At 39.2% G+C, this 21383-nt stretch overlaps 1 protein-coding gene across 4 annotated transcripts in view; it reads right to left on the bottom strand.

Annotated features, from left to right (window-relative positions):
- Nucleotides 1–18106, bottom strand: part of WDR47 (WD repeat domain 47) — a 100359-nt gene extending 82253 nt beyond the window's left edge. For 3 of the 4 annotated variants that reach the window (XM_073234456.1, XM_037001561.2, XM_037001562.2), the window contains exon 1: nucleotides 17519–18106. The gene's annotated coding sequence lies outside the window, so the exon portion shown is untranslated. The other variant, XM_073234457.1, reaches the window with a different exon arrangement.
- Nucleotides 18107–21383: the final 3277 nt, after the last annotated feature.

Here is a 21383-nt window from a genome sequence, read left to right as displayed (position 1 = left end):
AAATTTATGAAAAGATGTTTAACTTCATTAGCGATACTAAAATAAGATATCACTTACAGCCTACCGGTTTTGCAAAAAACACCTAGTAATATGTAGTGCTGGCAAGAGCATGGGAAATTTCCTTTTATACACTGTATTAAGAACATAAATTGGGCCAAACTTTGAAAGAGAATTTGATAGCATGAAATTTTGGGTTATGAAAATTTACATGTATATACTCTTTCACTCACCCATTCCAATTCTACTTCTGAAACCTATAAAAAAATACTTGCAAATAAACACAAAGACATATACACCAAGATGTTCCTTGAAGATTTACTTGTAATAGAGAAACACTAGAAATAAACCGAGCTCTCATCAAGAGCAGAATTGTTAAACTATGGTAAATTCATACTATAGAATACTAATCAGTGATATACATCTATGCACCCTAATGATGGAAAGGCACATCACAGAACAATATAGCTACTGAGAAATATTTGCTGAATGGATGAATGTAAATAGGTCTATTCATTTTGTTAAAAAGAGAGGGCATGATATCTCTGTGTCTAAATAAACAAGAAAGAAAAGTCTGGAGGGATATATATATCAAATTGTTCAGAGTGGGTATCTCTTAAGGGAGGAATGGGATTAGATGGAGAGCACAGAACTAGGAAGGGGAAGGGGTTGACCAGAGACTATTTACTCTCTATCTGTATTGTCTGAATGGTTTTTAACCAATATATATTAATGCATTACTTATATGTTTATACATACATTCCTTTGAGTACAATTTTTAATTTTAAAGACAAAAAACTATGAATATGAAAAATTTTTAAGATTAGCTCTCAAAGTTTCTCTTCTATATATCAGCATACCAACTAGAGTGGAATCCTAAAGATAGGATTAATTACTATGTTCGCAATGCAAAAACTGTTCAGTACATTCTAGGATCTTTATTTTTGTCGTTTAATTGACCCTTATGACATAGGCAATTTCATCCCATTTTACAGATGAAAATCCTTGGCTTTGCAAGGTTAAGAAATTATCCCAGTATTTACATTAAGGATAAACATATGTCTCCCTGGCAGTTGAACAGTCTTTTAGAATGTCAGGACATAAATCCTGATATCTGCATAGATATCAACACCAACTAGGAAATCTTTAAAAAGTACCTGAGGGAACCTGTTTACAGGGTAATAAACAAATAGGGCAAAGGAGAGGCAAATATATATATATTATTTTATATGTATATGTGTGTGCATATATATATATATATTTTTTAGGTTGCCCTTTAGGTCAATTTTTCATTAGTTCCCTAAAATAAACATTTGAACAAGGAGGACTTCACTTCTTTATTAGTTCTTTAAACTTCTGGGCAGCCTTATCTTGGTAGCCAGGCAAGAAATTTTCTCCACCTCCCCAGTTTATATCCTAAGCTTTGTAGCAATGAAAATTAAAATGTATGATTGTGAAGGAGAGACAGATACAGAAACAGGACACACAAAGGGAGAGACAAAGAGAAAAAGAAAGAAGAAAAAAAGGAGGAAGGGAGGTAAGATAAAAGGAAGGAAATATAGTAGCCAAAGATTATAACCCTAGAGCAAGGTTGGAACCATAAGTCTGTCAGATTCAAAAGCTCCTTCTACAACACCACACTGATCCCCAAGAAAAAAAGGGCATAGATACCTTACAAAAACAAGGAAAAATGTGAAGGGGACAGAATCACCTAATAAGCCAAAATGAAAGGCTTCATAGTACTGAAATGATTTTTAAAAATTATTTAAACAGAGGTCCCTAGTTCTATGATCTTTCACATTATTTTTCCATTAAACAATGTTAACAGGGTAGGTAAATAATCTAGAAGTCTGCATTATAACAATCTAATGAGACTTTTAAACATGCACTTTAAGCTTGAGACACAAAAAGTATTAGCCCAACTGTATAAGAAACTAAAACCAAATTAAAGATTGTTTAAAAGAAGTTTTATTGAGGTACATATAATACACAGATCTTCATGTACAGCTTGATGCATTTTTACATGTGTATACACTCATGTAAATACCATCTAGAGCAGGGTATCAAAATCCTTTTTATTTTAGAAGATCTCTACAGGAGGTCTAATATAATATACTTCCTAACCTTGACTTCATAAACTCCACTTAATTTTTAAATTATATTACCTAAATGAATACTGCCATCAAAAAATAAGCAGTATTGAGACTGACAGAAGAGAAGGGAGAAAAAGAGAAAGAGACAAAGAGGGAGAGTGAGAAAGAAAGAAAGAAATAGAGTTTAACTTTCAAATTTAAGATGAACTCAGTTTTTAAAGTACCTGTGAAAAACCACACCAAATATGGGTAAATCTAGATGTTAACAGTGTGTTGCTACAATGCTTCACTATTAAACATAATTCAGGTTTTAGAGCACAACCAGAAGCAAAATTAGGGTGCTGGTTTAAGGCATAAAAAGTTTAGATCTAAAAACAAAATATGGAGAGAAAAAATTTTTTTTAAATTTTTTTAATTCTTAAATAATATGCTTTTTTACCTCACTTGTGGCTTACAGCATGGTTAAGTAGATCTATTTAAGACCTATCACACCTCTGCCATGTTCTTTGGTCTCAGACTGAACACCTTCCCAGTCAGAAAGCTCACAAATTGTATCACGGATCTCAAGAAAAACCTGAGTGTAAGTATGGATAGACCAAAATAAGTCCGTTCTTTAAAACATTTCAAAACGGGAATCCTACTTACTAGTGAACAACAGTGCCACCACTTGACTAAATAATTATTACTAAACATTAGGCATAGCTGAGAACTCAAGGTTTCCTGACTTCTAGCCAAAATCTTCAGGTGTTAACCATGTAACAAGTAAAAGGAGTTTAAAGCAGTCTATTCCTTAAATCACCACAGTAGCTCATGGTGAAAATTCAAATGTTTATTAAGCAGTTACAATCCATAAATATATGTAAATGAGAAATACAGAGAGTTCTTTAATATTTTTAATAAAAATTTTAAACTCTAATCACAAATTAACATTATATCAACTAGGGTCAAAATACAATATTCATACAAATGTATACAGTGTTCCTTATTTTCTTATTTGTGTTTTTACCTTATTTATTTGTGGTAAAATGGAATATTTATCTAAGAACACAATTTCACCTATTATTATATGAGAACTCCAGTACAGGTTTCTGTTACACTTAAAACGAAGGTACAAAAGTGTGCTTTGTAAAATAGGCTAAAGAGCCTCAATTTTTTTTATTTCCACACTTATTGCTTTCAAACAGAAAAAGCAGAACTTAAGCTATTTGTGTATGCTTCAAAGAACTACATAAAAAATGTTTTTTTAAGTCAGTATGTCAAAATTCAGAAACATGTATTGAACTAAGAGTCATAAAAACTTGAAAGTATACTGAAAAGGCCAAAATTATACAAGAATAACTATTAAAAGAAGTACAATAAACTATGTAACTGCCTATTAAAGTTTTCCATCTTAGCTTCTGGACCTCCTTAGTATTTACATATTTATCACAAAACTGATTGGAAGGTACATTAGTCCATTCTATTTAGTACAGAATATCCAAATACTTACCTCTGACAGATGATCTGCCAACCTCTACATAAATGCCTCCAATGACAGAAAATTTCTATACCCAAAAAGGCACCCGTGGAAGGCAGTCTCTAAGACAGTCCCCAATTAGTCTACTAGTGTATATACAATTGACTCTTGAACGTTGGTTTGAACTATGTGGGTCTGCTGGTTCATGGATTTTTTTCAATAAATATACTAGAAAATTTTTTGGAAATGGGCAACAATTTCAAAGTTTTTCTTTTCTCTAGCTTACTTTAATTTAAAAATACAGTATATATTACATATAACATGCAAAATAGGTGCTCGATTATTTATGTTACAGGTAAGGTTTCTGGGCAATAGTAGGCTTAGTAGTTAAGTTTTGGGGAAATCAGAAGTTATATTTGGAGTTTTGACTGCATGAGGTCAGCAGTCCTAACTTCTGCATTGTTCACAGGGCCAACTATACAATCTTTTGTATTCACTGGTCCTTGAGTATGGACTGGATTTAGTGACTCACTTCTATCCAAGAGATATGTTGGGATGTCACTTCCAAGATTTATATAGAGGCTGCAGTATCCATCCAGAAAGCAGGCATGTGCCCTTTGTCTCAGACTATTCACTTTGGGGTAGGCCAGCTGCCATGTCACAAGGCAACCTTGTGGAAAAATTCAAGTAAGAAAGGACTGAGGGAAGCTTCCACTTCCAACCCAACAGCCAGTGAGGAATGGAAGCCCTCAGTCCAATAGGCCACAGAAACAGGGGCCCAAGTCATTGGCCTTGGAAGATCATCCCTGAGTCGAACCTTCAAGTGAGACCACAGCTCCTGTGGCAGCTTGACTACAGCGTTAAGAGAGACCTTAAATCAGAGGCACCCAAGAATCAGGACCAGATTCTGACCCTCATAAACAGTGAGATAAATAATTGTTGTCTTAAGCCACTAAGTTTTGGGGTAATCTGTTATATAACAGTAGATAATACAGGACTCCTTTAATTTGTTCATAAGTGTAAAAAGTTTTTTTCTAATATTGAATTGAAATATATTTTCCTGTAACTTTCATCTAGTTATATCTTCAGAGTCCACATAATACACATCTGTTACATTAAAAACTTTCACACATTTGAATCTGATAATCATGTCTATTCTCGTACTTCTTTCAACCATTCATCACGTAGCTTCCAAATTCCCTACCTTTCTGGGTACTGTCTACCGACATAGGTTACTCTCCCTCTTAAAGCACTCAAAATAGAATACAGTGCCCCAGGTGAGTCTGGTCAGAAACTATATACAGTGAAACTAACACTTCCCATGAGTGGGCACTATACAATAAACACATCCAGACTCCTGAAGTTGCTTTACATCATCATCTGTTCATAAGATACTGTTTTTGCACTTCCCAAAATTTCATTTCTAAATGAAAATTAAGAAATAAAAAACATTTCTTAAAGTTGGAAAGAAAACCAACCCAACTCTACAAGGTTTCAAAATAATGTAAAAATAAAAGTTAAACCAAAAATGCACATTAAAACTCTAATTTTAGCAGTCCTATAAAGTTTTCTCAAAGATTTTATATAAAGTTCTAATTTATTTTTCAATACATTAACAAAAGTCACAAAATATGGCACTTAGCTATAGAAATTCATTCATTTCATAGGTCATATCTGAATTAAATGTACCAAGCATAAATAGCATAAAATGTTAATGTTCTTTTTCATGTAGTACTGTTCGTAAAATAGGATGTTCACCTGTAAAATGAGATAAAGTTCCAGGCAGTAGGGCAAGCATGCATCTGGCCCTAAATAAATATAAATTTCTCTTCTTCGGAGTTCATACCCTTAGTAAGGACAATGTATCAAAGGAATGCTAATAACATGCTGTGGTAGAGCTACTGTCTGTGGATAAAGTATAAAAATTTATTTGGAAAAAGTTTACCTTGCTTTTAAAAATATTTTAGGTGTAATTTTGATACATTAGGAAGCTCGATTAGTTCAATTATGTTAAAGATGCCACATGAGGAGACTTCTACATGTTTGAAGTCAGTATTCATTTAAAAATGTTTGAGTGTCTACTCTGTGCTAGCACCCATGCTACATCCCGGGGATATAATGATTGATTTATTACAGTGAACAAGATAAACATGAAAGAAAAGTTTATAAGGAAATATGTGGTATTTTGTAGGGATAGCTTTTCACTGGAACAGAAACTCAAAAAGGAAGAAAAATCAGTTGAAATATGTAAGCTCTGGCTATTCAATATAATGGTCTCAGAATTAAATGGCAAAAAAAAAAGGGTTTAGACATGGGCTAGCATTAGATTTGGAGTCTAAAAGTCCTGGATTAAGGTTTTCTTTACAAAAATAATATACATAAAGGGACTCTCTTGTCCCCTTCTGGCATGAGCCAGGAGCTCTGTCCTTTCACCGTATCTCTAAATAAAAGCCTGTACCTTGCTCTCCTACCTTGACTGTTTGTGAAGCTCATTCTTCGGCTCCACAAACAAGAACCCCGGCATCATCTTTGGGGGTTCGTCCGGGATAACTTCGGAGGTGAGTATCAGCATCAAAGCCTGCCTCTTCTTTTGCTATCCTTATAGAAGGAAGCCGTCTGTGGCACACAAAATCGAGCGCTTGTCAGCCACTTAAATGGGACTAGCCCAGCTGCCGATCTCAAAGTCTCAAGCAACAAGTTCCCCTGCGTCTCCCTCAGTGGATCCCCCATCTCCCTTGGGAGCTGGGAATGTCAGCTGAGTGAAGGCCGGGATTCCCCTTCAGAGGCATCTCCTCGGATGCAAGGGACTGAGGAAAGCCATGGGCAACTGCGAGAGTCTAGGCTGAGGCTACACTTCAGCTTCTCAAAGGCCCATGTGTCAGGAATCAGGCCCAACAGCCCAACTGGGTATCCGTGAGGAGTGTCTCTCTCTGTCTCTAACTTCCAGTCTGCTTCTTCAGGCCGCCCTGGCCTCAGTGAGGCAGGGGGCATTCCTAACTCTCTCTTAACTTCATCAATTTCATGGAACCCAATGCTCACCACCACAAGGTAGGAGATCCACGCTCTGCTCTTATTCCTAACTAAATGCTGTACTTTTTATCTGATAAAAATGTGTCTGGGCACCCGTTAGCCACTTAAAAGATGATTAGCGTCAGCTACCAGTCTTAGTCTCGGGTGAAAGGTTTCCTGTTATCTGCCGCTCCTTGATCCCCTGCCTCCAGATGGACGGGAATGTTGGGGAGTGGCTGAGCCAATTTCCTACTTTCCTATCCTAATCTGCGGACTCCGAGGGCAGACAGGACTAGTAGACAGTGGTCCTTGGATCTCGGCTCCGGCTGATTAATCCGACGGCGCTGAGTCAACCTCCAGCTAGGCTGCTGCCTATATAAGAGTCGCAGATGACCCCCGACCTCTTGTCTCAGTGATCAGATTTCTTATAGTGGGTGACTGGCAAGATAATTTCCAGGCAGTGGCAGAAACTGGTGTTTGGGAGTATAGCCCCCCACCCCACCATAAATGTCCATGGCAGCCCCTGAATTTTATTTCTGGCCTTAGCAAAAAGCTCCCTTGCTCCCCATTCAAAGCAGTCCTCTTAGGCCTGCGCCACTTTCTCCTGTGTAATGTAAATGAAGTCTGTAAAGTAATCAAGCTGAAACCTGAGACCAACATGTAAATGGCTCTACTCTGTTGACCTCCTTTCCTTAGAGGCAGTGGTCCTGGGGCTAGGCATTTCCTTTTCTGCAGTCCCAGGAAAGCAAAACAGGCTTGTGACTTAGATCAGGGCTCTGGCAGCAAGAAGTCATACAATCCCTGCACTTATCAGACAGTCAGGGAGCATTCAAGGAAAGTTCATGTGGAGAAAACTAGGGAAACTCCCAAAAGGCATAAGTAGGAGCACACTGGTAAGGTCCCACTAAATCCAGAGCTCCGAGGCGACTCTTGCTTAGTGGGAAGGCAAGAGGGAAATCAAGGCAAGGTGCAGGCCATGCTGGTAAGGAGTGGTTAAGTCCAGTAGGCCTGGCAGAGGAGGTGATTGACCACTGTCACTCAGGCTCCAAGGCGAGGGGACGCCCTCATAGAGGAAAGGCCGACCGGGTGTCGCACACCCGTCTTTCTCTCTTCCAGACAGGAGCTTCCGTTTCAAGTTTAAAGCCAGACATGCCTCTGGCCTGCATTCTGAGGAACTGGGAGCAATTTTGATCTCCAGACCCTGAAAAAAAGTGCTTTATCTTCTGCACCCAAGCCTGGCCTCCATAAAAGTCTCTGATTGGATAGGCTTGGCCCCTGAGAGAAAAACAGATAAAATTATGTAGCTAAGTTTTATTTTAATGCAAGGAAGGAAAATAGTCAAAAGTCCCATAGACTGTAATGTAGAACTAGTTTTCTAAATTATTTTGGTGGAAATCTATTCTACTTATTGGGTTCATTATCTTCAAAAATTGAGAGGTTTTTAAACTAGACTCCCTGAAACAGAAGAAATGTATCTTCTGCAATACAGCCTGACTTTAGACTGGAACTAGAATTGTGCTTGCATTTCATTTCCAGACCCCTGGACACACAGTCCCTAAGAGTTCAGAGCCTTCATCGGCCCTGTTAGTCTGGGGCCATCTAAACCTTAACCCAGTTATGTAAACTGCTTGCCTGTAGAGTGTATTCTTGAAAACTGAAATACTTTTAGTCAGATAAGCTAAAAGGAAAGGCAATTGGATATCAGTAACTCAAATCTCTATCAGTTTATCTGTCTGTGTATATGTTCTTTTTATGAAGAGTGTTGCTAACTATAGTCATTATGTCTCAATCTGTATGTTTGTGTGTCTAAGCATGTAGATCAAAGATTTTTCTACCTCCGGATCATATTAATGGAATTGATTTAAAGACAAGCGCTTGTGAAAATTGGGTATTCTAAAACTTCCAGAGAATTCTAATGGAAAATATTAAGCATTAATGCTAATTTAAGTTAAACTGAAAAGGACATATCCTTATGGTTATCAGCTGCCTAAGTTTACCTAAAGTCATTTAAGTTGATGTTATCTCCTAAATCTTTCAAGAATAAAATGCTTAGAGGCTTGACTTTGTCTAATATTCAGTAAAGGTTTTGTAAGTAGTCTAGCATAGTTGTTAAGAATGAGTAAACTAAATGTAGCAAGTGAATTTAACAATAATTGGGTGTTACAGTGTGTATACCTACCTACAGCCTGAGAATCTTTGTGGTAACCTAAAACCTTAATGTTTTGCTAAGTTAAGAAGATATACTTTGTGTTTAGTGAGAAATTGTGTTGTAAAGCTCATGGTTACGGAATTATACAATGTTCATAAATTTGTCAATCCAAAGAATGCTAGTAACAGTTTATAATACCCTGCTTCTCAGTGTTCACTAAAAATTAAGGTTTTAAGTTCTAATTAAAACTACTTAAAGTAATAAAGAAAACATTTCTGCATGCTAAAGATATGTCTTTTGGTAAAAGAAAGTAACTTTATTCTAAAGTACAGCTGTTTATTTAGAGGGAGAAATCTAAATGTACAAAAGAAGGCTGTAGAAAGTTTGTGGAAGAATTTAATTTGGTCATGCTATAAAATTAAAGCAAATGAGTCTTGGTATCAACTACACAGCAAAATTAGAATTTTGTTTTCAGTTAAAAAGGCAAAGTTTTCTTAACTGTTAGTCTGCTCTTAATATTGAAAGGTTGCAAAGAGTTCTCTAATTGTTTTATCAAAGCAGTTTCTCATGCTTAAAGTCTCAGTGAGTTGTCAAGAGTATTTAAGAAAATGAGATTATAATATTGAAAGGACTAAAAGGTGAACTTTGCTAACAACTGTGTAACCTTCTTTATTTGCCTTTTTTGTTGTTGTCATTCTGGTTAAATGGATAAGTATTGCTTCATGGCAACCTATAATCCTATTTAAGCAAGTGCCCAAGAAACTTTCTTCTGACAACTTCCCAAAATCAAATTCAAAAAGGTACCTTTACCTCTAGTTAACGCTGATATTTTCCAGAGGGCCCCTGGAATATATCAGAGGAACTTTTTCTCATTGGAGAAAGTATTTGGCTAATTTGGCTTATTTATCTAATATATAATTACCTGCTTAATTACTTGGAAAGCACTGTCAAAGGGAATGATGCTAAACTTTGTTACTGAATGTTTTGTGTTACAGAAATATCCGAATTTCCTTATGTCAATTGTCTTATGGTAAGCTCCCATTAGATCTTTAACCATTGTCATTTGTAAGTCTTTTGTCATTCATAGTCACTGTTTTATTACTCCTAAACTAGTAAAGAACTAGATTTCAGCAGAACAGGTATTGGTTACATAAGATTAAGTAAACCAAGGAAGATGATTTTGTGGCTTTTTGTTTCAAATGTTGCTCATAAAGTGTTTTAAGCTTTTTCTCTTAAGCTGACAACAGTTTTGTAAATGACTACCTTTATAAGCAGAATTGAAACATTTACCTTTCTCTCTATCTGACCCCTCAAGAATTTAAAAGCTTTCAGTATTTTTATATTTCATGGCAGCATGTTTATTTGCATAAGTTCAATAAGAACCTGCTTTCCTTGTAAGAGGACCAATTAAAAACACAGACTATACTGCCAAGGCTTTGACTGGAATGTCATACCTGAGATACATGTGCATAAACTCAGATATGAACAGCTTTAAGGAGCTAAGGTTGACTTTATAAAGCCAACAAAGCCCCTTGGAAGAACTGGCCTGGTACCTTGCTTACAGAGTTCCCAGCAGCCTTACAGGTGAGTAAGGAAGGTCACTTCCTGGCAGGTGCAGGAACCTCAGGATGTCTTGGATCTCGAGAAGAGAGGAATTCACCCAAATCAACAGGTACTGCAGGCAAAACCTGACAGCAAGTCTTACTTGGCTTTTCTGGCCTCGAGAGGCCTTTAAAAGTTCAATCTGAAATTCCTTACAAAGAGTTCAAGCAAACCACATTTAAAAGAGCCTATGTAATCAATTGCTCTTCTTGTTGCACTTATGCAAATAATAAAGCCAAGTGTTAATTATTTTCTTAACCTAGTTACTTTAATAAAAATGAGGGTGCTTTTCCCTAATACCAAAACCAGGCAAAGACCCCACCAAAAAAGAAAACTTCAGACCAATATCCCTGATGAATGCAGATGCAAAAATACTCAACAAAATATTAGCAAACTGAATTCAAAAATACATCAAAAGGATCATACACCATGACCAAGTGGGATTCATCCCAGGGATGCAAGGATGGTACAACATTCAAAAATCCATCACCATCTTCCACCACATCAACAAAAAGACAAAAACCACATGATCATCTCCATAGATGCTGAAAAAGCATTCGATAAAATTGAACATCCATTCATGATAAAAACTCTCAACAAAATGGGTATAGAGGGCAAGTACCTCAACATAATAAAGGCCATACATGATAAACCCACAGCCAACATTATATTAAACAGCGAGAAGCTGAAAGCTTTTCCTCTGAGATTGGGAACAAGACAGGGATGCCCAGTCTCCCTACTGTTATTCAACATAGTACTGGAGGTCCTAGCCTCGGCAATTAGACAAAACAAAGAAATACAAGGAATCCAGATTGGTAAAGAAGAAGTCATACTGTCACTATTTGCAGATGACATGATATTGTACATATAAAACCCTAAAGACTCCACTCCAAAACTACTAGAGCTAATATCGGAATTCAGCAAAGTTGCAGGATACAAAATTAACACACAGAAATCTGTGGCTTTCCTATACACTAACAATAAACTAATAGAAAGAGAAATCAAGAAGACAACTCCATTCACAACAGCATCAAAAAGAATAAAATACCTAGGAATAAACCTAACCAAGGAAGTGAAAGACCTATACCCTGAAAACTATAAGACACTCTTAAGAGAAATTAAAGAGGACACTAACAAATGGAAACTCATCCCATGCTCTTGGCTAGGAAGAATTAGTATCGTCAAAATGGTCATCCTGCCCAAAGCAATATACAGATTCGATGCAATCCCTATCAAATTACCAACAGCTTTCTTCAATGACTGGAACAAATAGTTCAAAAATTCATATGGAAACACCAAAGACCCCAATTAGCTAAAGCAATGCTGAGAAGGAAGAATAAAGTGGGGGGGATCTCACTCCCCAACTTCAAGCTCTACTACAAAGCCATAGTAATCAAGACAATTTGGTACTGGCACAAGAACAGAGGCACAGACCAGTGGAACAGAATAGAGACTCCAAACATTAACCCAAACATACATGGTCAACTAATATTCGATAATGGGGCCATGGTTATACAATGGGGAAAGGACAGTCTCTTCAACAGATGGTGCTGGCAAAAGTGCACAGCTACATGTAAGAGAATGAAACTGGATCACTGTCTAACCCCACACACAAAAGTAAATTCAAAATGGATCAAAGACTTGAATGTAAGTCATGAAACCATAAAACTCTTAGAAAAAAACATAGGCAAAAATCTCTTAGACATAAACATGAGTGACCTCTTCTTGAACATATCTCCCCGGGCAAGGGAAACAAATACAAAAATGAACAAATGGGACTATATCAAGCTGAAAAGCTTCTGTACAGCAAAAGACACCATCTATAGAACAAAAAGGTATCCTAAAGTATGGGAGAATATATTCATAAATGACAGATCCAATAAAGGGTTGACATCCAAAATATATAAAGAGTTCACACACTTCAACAAACAAAAAGCAAATAATCCAATTAAAAAATGGGCAGAGGAGCTGAATAGACAGTTCTCTAAAGAAGAAATTCAGATGGCCAACAAACACATGAAAAGATGCTCCACATCACCTGTCATCAGAGAAATGCAAATTAAAACCACAATGAGATGTCATCTCACACTACCATCCAAAAGACAAACAACAACAAATGTTGGCGAGGTTGTGGAGAAAGGGGAACCCTCCTACACTGCTGGTGGGAATGTAAATTAGTTCAACCATTGTGGAAAGCAGTATGGGGGTTCCTCAAAATGCTCAAAATAGAAATACCATTTGACCCAGGAATTCCACTTCTAGGAATTTACCCTAAGAATGCAGCACTCCAGTTTTAAAAAGACAGATGCACCCCTATGTTTATCGCTGCACTATTTACAATAGCCAAGATATGGAAGCAACCTAAATGTCCATCAGTAGATGAATGGATAAAGAAGATGTGGTACATATACACAATGGAATATTACACAGCCATAAGAAAAAAACAGATCCTACCATTCGCAACAACATGAATGGAGCTAGAGGGTATTATGCTCAGTGAAATAAGCCAGGCAGAGAAAGACAAGTACCAAATGATTTCACTCATGTGTGGAGTATAAGAACGAAAGAAAACTGAAGGAACAAAACAGCAGCAGAAGCACAGAACCCAAGAATGGACTAATAGTTACCAAAGGGAAAGGGACTGGGGAGGACGGGTGGGAAGGGAGGGATAACTGCGGGAAGAAAAGAAAGGGGGCATTACGATTAGCATGTATAGTGGGGGGGCACGAGGAGGGCTGTGCAACACAGAGAAGACAAGTAGTGATTTTACAGCATCTTACTATGTTGATGGACAGTGACTGTGAAGGGGTATGTTGGGGGGACTTGGTGAAGGGGGAGCCTAGTAAACATAATGTTCTTCATGTAATTGTAGATTAATGATACCAAAATAAAAAAATGACGGTGATTTTGGAGTAAAGTATTGTTTCAATAATGCAGCCTCGTCCATACTAAATCCTAATACTAGTCATTGAGACATAAACTAGATTCAGAATTCTAGCTTCTTCAAAATATCTGGCTATAATTCTCTAGATGTTTTAGTTTTCTCTTACCATTGCAATTAAAGTTTTACTATCTCTAGTTCTCATATTCAACCATGCATTCTTAATCTCATCAAGTTTGTCCTTCCAGAATGGAAATCCAACTCCAGATGTTGCTACTTAACTTAATAACACAATTTGTTCTATCTTGCCTAGAAGCCACAAAACTGCAAATGGAGATAGAATCTGGAATAGAAGTGCCCATCTTCCGAGGCTCTCTTGAATGACCACTGATGGAGACCTAGCTGCACCCCTTACTGCGCCCCCTCTCAGCATGAAGCAGCCAGAGCGGTCATCACCCCCTTTACCCAAGCAACAGCCAGGGTGTCTATCTGTAGAGGGGGGAATGAGACAGGGACCATAGATGTAGTCAGGGTAGGGTGAGGGCCTCTGGAGGGGGCAGGGCAGGATATTTGCAGTCAGAGCAATGCAACTGCATGCAAGGAAACCCCCCTGCTAAAACTCTATGTTAAACATTGAGCTCTAGAATCATTCTTCAGTAAGATCAGTTAATGTTCCCCAAATAAAGAAGAGTAGCACATGTTTTATTATGCTAACCATTTACAATCATGTGTAAGGTTCTCTTTAGCATACTAAAAGGCCCAGGCCTAGGTGCTGTCTTTCTCCTTCAGATCTGATGAAGTGATTTTGCAAACCGGGCAACTAGCAAGTAAGCCCAGGCATTAACAACGCAGTAAAAGGCAGGAAGGATTCCACCTTAAAGATAAGATTGCATTTTAATACCCAAGAAGTTAAGATGTTGGAAATTCTTAACTTACTCTTTAGCAAACAATACCTCAGCCCACCTTGGGGGCTGAGCAGGTGGCCTTGTTTCATATGCCCCCAGACCAAGATGCTGGTATCTCAGAGAAAAATCATCAGAGGAAGTTACTCGTGTTAAGTTAATTCTAAATATTCAGGAACCACTTAACAAGTCCACATCTCTAAATTTTTTCATGTTCTCGAAAAATCCTCAGCTGCCTATAAAACCCCCTAGACAAGGCACCACTACGGACTCTCTTGTCCCCTCCTGGCGTGAGCCGGGAGCTCTGTCCTTTCACCATATCTCTAAATAAAAGCCTGTACCTTGCTCTCCTACCTTGAAAAATAAATAAATAAATAAATAAATAAATAAATAATAATAATAATAATATACATAAAATACAAAGAGTTACCATAAAAGAATTACAAATAAAATACCATGGAAGTTCAGAGGAGTAATGAGGTTTCCTGCTAAGAATGGCTTTGAAGGATTGTTAATATCCAAATATGCAGAGATGCATATTTATTGTGCATATTCTATGTCAGGATCTGTGTGAGATACTCCCATAAATTATCTATGTAATTCTTACAACTCTATAATTTCATTTTACAGATAATTACATTAATACTCAATGACATCAGGTACTTACCTAAGGTCACACAGTAAAAAGTGCAGAAGCAAGAGTGAGATGAAGGTCTATCTCACCAAAATCCTGTGACCTTTTCCACCATAACATTCTGACATTTATAGGAGGAAAAACAAGAGGGGGTGATAAGGATTCAAATAATCTTGAGCTTAATATCAGTCAAAGTTTTAGAAAGTGGAATTCAACTGATATCCTGTACTACGTAGTGACTTGACATTCATTAGCTGAGTAAGTCTAAGGCACTGCTTCTTAAACTTTTCACAAACAGGCAGAAGAAACTGGACGCATCCCCAGAGAATGCTTAAGTATGAAATTCCTTTGAAGTCTGAATTTTACCTTTTAAATTAATGCGAATAATAAATTCTCCATATCATCTTTTTGTGTTTTAATATGAAAGCAGTATTTTTTTCTCCAAGTCTTCAAGTACAATTGATGACAGCTTCATAACTGTGTGCCATGCTATGTGACCACAGATTTATCTCTTCGCACAATGCAGCTTGTCTCTAACAATGCAAATACTCCTATTTGAAAAGCATAGGTAAGAAGGCATAAAGTGAGCTATTTCTAGACCATTGAAGAACCAACTATCCACACTGAGGATTATTTAATATCAGATGAAACTAAAGTCAGAGTCACTGGTCTTAGCCTTATTTTCTACTGAAATAAGAAAGCATATATTTTTTTATAAAAAAAAATAAGGAATCCTACTGAAAGCAATCCTGACCCACATATAGAGAGGAAACACCCTTTTTTCTGAGCATCATCACAGTAATAAAGAACTTCTGCCAAGGAGTAAGGACAGGCCTTAACAGTTCCTATGAAACTTGTAAGGCCACTGTAAGAAATAAGATCCTGGACCTAGAAATGCCAAATAGACCATGCAGAAAATTTTAATTATCCTTGTCAATACTCCACTCTACTAAAAGGTAATCAACAGATGCTTTAAATTCTTTTCCAAAGAGCTTTCAAATACATTATTTTGTTCAACTTTAGAGTCCATTCCAGACTAAAACAACAGAAGGTATTATCCCCATTTTATAGATAAAAAAATCAGACTCAGTAGCAGGGTAGCAGCTCTTGCAGGATTGTAATCAGTAGCAAAGAGCAAGTCAAATCCAGGCAATCTGATTTCCAGTTTGCTAATCTAAGGAATACTGCTTCTTTCATACTTATTTTGAAGTGTTTCACAAACTACAGCGTATATCAAGCATATGATATGCTATCCCCTCAGTAACAAATTCGATTTCACAAAAATGAAGAGGCTGGCTAAACACAATTATGTAACTAGAAACATAGGATAGTACCCCTGTTTTCTTATGATACATTCCTAGTACTGCCCTTTTTTTTTTTTAAGAAAGGAAAGAATTAGGAAGCAAGAGGATGAAATATAAACATGTCAAAATCCTTTCACAAAAATAATTGCATATCTATAATGGCATCTAAATTGAAGTGTTTTTTGTTTGACTTAATATACTGTTATGGCTTAATTGCTTGTCTTTTCTCTCACATATCACAATTTTTCTTGCCTTCGTGGAAGCAATCTAATCTCTAAAACCTATGGAAAAATTGTTCATTACACATTCCTCCTAAATTAGACCTCCAGAATTTGCCAAATAAGGGAAAACAGGCTCTTAGGCGTTTCTCCTTTCTAGTAAAATTTCAATGCAACACATGCCAGCACTGGAGACAAAAAAAAATTCTACTTGGATTTACTGTGAAAAAATATTTATAGCATATTAAAAACCTACAAGTTAATCTCTGTGCTATTAACTTCTTGAAGCATTCTATGAAGTCTACAACAAAGGGAGGGAAATAAAGTGTTGGGATCACAACCTATGAATCTGGGTGAAACAAAGACATCTCCTTTCATTATGCAGAGAAAATCAAGTTGCCAAAAAAATGCTCCGCTCAGATACCACGCGAGGATACTGCCTACATGTCTGGGTAAGATCCAACGCTGGTCAAACGCCACCCCTGCTTACCGCCGTCCTCACCTTTTTTGCCCCACAGCTAGACCCCCAATCTCTTTCTCCCCAGTACAGGGAAAGGGCTTATTAACCCTGTGAGTTCTCGACTGTCGTCTACGCAGGCGCCCTCCCCCCATCCCAGCCCCGGCACAACCCCTGTTCCAAATCCAGTCGCCACCCCTGTTCCCGACCCCCGCCCAGCCCCCAGCGGCTGCTCCCACTGACCACTGACTTAAGAAAGACAAAACCCTGCCCCAGAGGGGCTGCCCCACGCCGCCGCTCCGCTCGCAGCCCCGCCGTTCCCGCCCCTCCTCGCGGCCCAGGAGTGTTGAGAGAGGGACGCGAGCGCGCCCCTCAGCGCTCGCACGAGCCCTGCCGAGGGTGAGGAAGAATCAGCGCGGCCAGCTACCCCTCTCGCCTCTCAGTAGCAGCTAAGGTGGGCGCGAAACCTGCACTCGTTTACTGCTCAGGGGCGTCGGTGTTGGGGCGAGGGGCATCGCTCTGCCCCCAGTGCCGGGCTGGCAGTGCGGGGAAGGTGTGGTCGAGGAGGGCGGCCTCCAAAAAGGGCCCAGCAGTTCCCAGGTCCTACGGGCGGCGCCGGAACCTCACCCACGACCCCAGTCCCCACCCAGTCAGCATCCAAACCTACCCGGGACCCTTCTCCGGAGCCGCGAACGCCGCCCGTGGGGCGGCCCGGGTCGGATCGTGTCAGGTGGAGACAGGTGGCGACGGGTGACCATGGCAACCCGAGGTGTACAGCTCGGCTCGACCCCGCCTCCGCCTCCCGGAGTCACTCACCTGAGGGCTCCGGGACGAGCCCGGAGAAGCGTCGGAGGAGAAAGCGGCCCAAATGCCGGCGGGGGTGGGGGCGCGAAGCGGCCGGTTCCGGGCTGGCGCTGATGCGCGAGGGCGGCGGTCTGGGCTTGGCGTCGGTCCTCCCCCGGCCGCCCGCGCGTCAATCCATCAGTTTGTCAGTCCGTCCTTCCTCGCGTCCGCCACTCCCGGGAGGGAGACTGCTCAGCCCAGCCTCTTGCGGACTGCGGTTGTCAAGCGATGCTGGAGCCGTGCCCAGCCCCGAGCCGCAGCCAATCGCCGCGCTTGTCCGCGGCGCCTCAGGACCCTTCCGAGAGGGGCGGCCAGGGAGGTGCCTGAGCAGAGGAGAGTCGGCTGGGCGGGCCCAGGCCCGGGCTGCGGTGGGGATCCTTCTGACCTGACCGCTCCTGGCAGCGCTCCAAGGACCAGCTGAGCTCGGAGGAAGAGCTGGCCCGAGGCCTGGGTGAAAGGCCGGCAGCCGGGATGCACACCCGGTGACCCTGAGTCTCGAAGTAACGCGTCTGCGCACTTGAATCAACTCTTAATACTCCTCCCCGATAATTTTTTAATAAAGGCTAATGAAATAAATCTTGCCTCCTCCTCTTCTGTCCGCTTTCCCAGGCCCCACTGCTCCCTGAAAACTTCAACAGCTGTTTGCCCCCTTGAGCTCTCATTTTGTGATACTGACCTGCCTTGAAGCATGTTCCAGTTACTTAACGCTTAACACGTACACAGTTTACCACCCCATTTGGTTGTTAGTCCCTTGTTAGCGAAACCTATTTCCCACCCCCATTGGTGCAGTAGTATTCCACAAATACCCGGGATGCTCAATGGAGCTGAACTGAACCTTCAGAGGGTATAATCATGCAGAGCTATGGAAGATACAGTGATAAACCTGTAAGAACCCTGTCCTCACATAGGCCAAAGGCGAAGGTGAGTTGGGCCTCCCAAAGTGGGGCAGAGGTAAGAGACTGGTAAAAATAAACATCAAAAACATTTCTGAAAAGGAAGAATTTGATCCAATTCAAGATAAAAGAAGAAAGAACCCATAGCTTGAGGAACGGATTCTATGAAAAATATTTACAAATTCAGGGAAAACAATTTACACACAAAAGGCTTAAGTGCAAAACTTCAATTGCATAGTCCCGATTAACTCCTGGAAGAAAGTCTCCATTAAGAACCGTCTCAGCGATAAGTGGCAAATAAATATAAACACAATTGTTGTCCAGAGTCTTGATCCCAAAAACCAAGAACTTTACAGTGTTTAAATTGAAAAAGTGAGCCGATAATGATACATGCTGGATGCAAATAGTCTCTCAATTATTTTGCCGTTATAGTTCATTTAAGAACCATATTCTCCATCTTGCTTCTCAAACAATAGCAGTTGCAAGAACCAGCACCATTTAAATTTTAGCTGGAAAAAAATAGACCTCATTCTGACAAGGAAGAGGGAATAAGAGGTCTTATTCATATCTATGTCCCCCGTACCACATGGCATAGTTATTTGCATCTAAATTTTCAGTTAAGTAGTCATCAGAATTATTAGAAGCAAATACATAACCATTACATTTCCAGAAAATGTGGATGGGAGGAGGAAAGGAAACAGGCACTGAAATATAAGACATCTGGTACATCTTATCACTTGTTCACTGATAAATGCATTGACTGTATATTTGCTTCCTAATGTAACAGCAAGTTTTACACTGCAACTTTAATAGCTGTTAGTCTAAGGTATCACCTTTCCTTTTATACTCAGCCACACTGGTGATGATTAGATCTTCCTGTCTTTCACTCTAGTTGCTGCAAAGCAGTGAATTGTTTAGAAAGGACAAGGCTTTCTTAGATGAAGAACTGTCCTTAAATCCTGAGGTATCGCCTCAGTCATTCACCAAATATTTATTTAGTGCCTATTCTGGATCAGGAAGTGGGTTAGGCATCATTTGAAAATGCAGGTTCTTACTTGACAGAATGATTCATGTTGCCTTGTGATTCAAAGACCTGTAGGCTAAGGTGGACCTCTTTTAATAAGATTCTCAAATCTCATTCCAAAAAGGGGAATAAAGTTTTTGGTTTTTCCCAAATAGTAGAAAGGAATCTGAGTACAAGCCTAAACTAAGAAATCTTGCCTCGAGCCATTCAAGGGAAACTCAGTGGGGATAAGAGAACTGTTTTAAAAGCTCCACTCTCATTATGAGAACACACATCCCAAAGAGCTGTGTGCTTCAGAGCCAGTAACGCTCTGACTCTGGGAGAACAAACAAAATACCAACAGTTCTGCTTCTTTTTCAAACAGGTTCAAGAATTATGTACGTAGAACACCTGGATCTACCAGAGTTCCTATCTAGACCCCTAAACAAAACTTCAATTACATGTCAATGGTTAAAGTTAATAAAGAAAAATACATTCTAGTTTCAATGTAAAAGAGATATGCTTTCATTTATATTAAGTAAATGGATGCTATTTTGAAAACAAAAACTATTGTTTTGGAAAAAAATCTTTACACCATTTTTATTAAGTCATTGAAATAAAAGTGATCAATATTTTAGGATAAGGTTATTGAGTTTTTTATAATAAGCTGGAGACTAGTAGAACTTGTTATAATGGAAGGAAAGCATTGAGATTCACCAATATGAGTCTAGGTAGATGTCATTTTGTAAGTTCATGTGCCCCCAAAATACTTATAAAAATCCTATTTCAGAAAATTAAGTATAATATTAGCATTTCTTTTAGAGTGTGGGAACTACATAGGCTCTTTCTTCTCTCCTAATAAAATTTCAGTTACCTATAAACTAGACATGCAAAGACCAGTGACAAAATAATTCATGTTGTAGCAACAGTTCTTCCTATCCTAAAAAAACACACCAAAGGATTTCAAACACACCACAGGCTTTCTGTGTTAAGTATAATAAAATGAGCAATGTACATTTAAGTCACATGCTACAAATAACATATGAATTCAGATTTTGTACAATTCAAACTTATCTACTGACAACATCTAAGAAATTTGCTCCTTACTTTATTTCTGTAACTTTAGAATTTCTCTTATCCAGATACCATACGGCAAAATGGTATCTGTGCTATACCTCAAATACAAGTGCTTAGTAAATACTTGATGTATGTTGATAAAGGGAAGGTTCCTATGGCCAGGAGTCTCAACTGGCCTTGGTCGGCTTGCTCACTACACACATGTGGGCAATACATTGTTACTAACTCTATATAAAAGAGCTCTGCGCAGTGCTCTGGGCGGCACAGTGGCATGGCCACATGGCTGCAGGGCTGCAGGAGAGCAGAAATGGAGTGGTGGCAGCACCGAGGACAGAGACTGAGGTGGCTGCAGGGGTAGAGAGGCCCTGAGGCAGAGATCAGCTTGCACCATTCAGACTCACTCTGAGTGAATGGGATTCTAATGCTTGACCTGCCACTGTAGGAATAAAGTTGGGTATAAACCCTTTCACCCCAAGAATGTTCCACTGTCATTTTTCAGTGTCTCACTGAATCCATAGTGAACTTGCCTGGGGCTGAAACCCATTGGCAAGACAATGTATCAAAACATTTTCCTCCATCCTAACCCATAATGTAACAATGTGACTAGGCTCATGTCATTTACCAGGACCCAGGAAAAGCAGCAGCCTTCACCAATGCATTTAACACCTTGCTCACTGATCATCCACCCCTCAGTCTCTATTTGTGATAAGAAGGGAAACATAAGCTCCCTAGAGGACTGGGAATGTTCTGGGATACAGGCAGAGCTCTTAAAAAGTTCTTGATTTTCAAACGCATGCTCCATATTGTCAGCTCTTAGAAGCAACTGTGAGGCTTCCCTGAACTTGGAAAATTGCCCTCTTTGAAT

Source organism: Manis javanica, chromosome 4 (assembly GCF_040802235.1).
Source record: "Manis javanica isolate MJ-LG chromosome 4, MJ_LKY, whole genome shotgun sequence".
NCBI classification, from domain to species: Eukaryota; Metazoa; Chordata; class Mammalia; order Pholidota; family Manidae; genus Manis; species Manis javanica.
The sequence above is the reverse complement of the archived record's forward strand: the minus strand, read 5'-3'. Positions and strand labels throughout refer to the sequence as shown.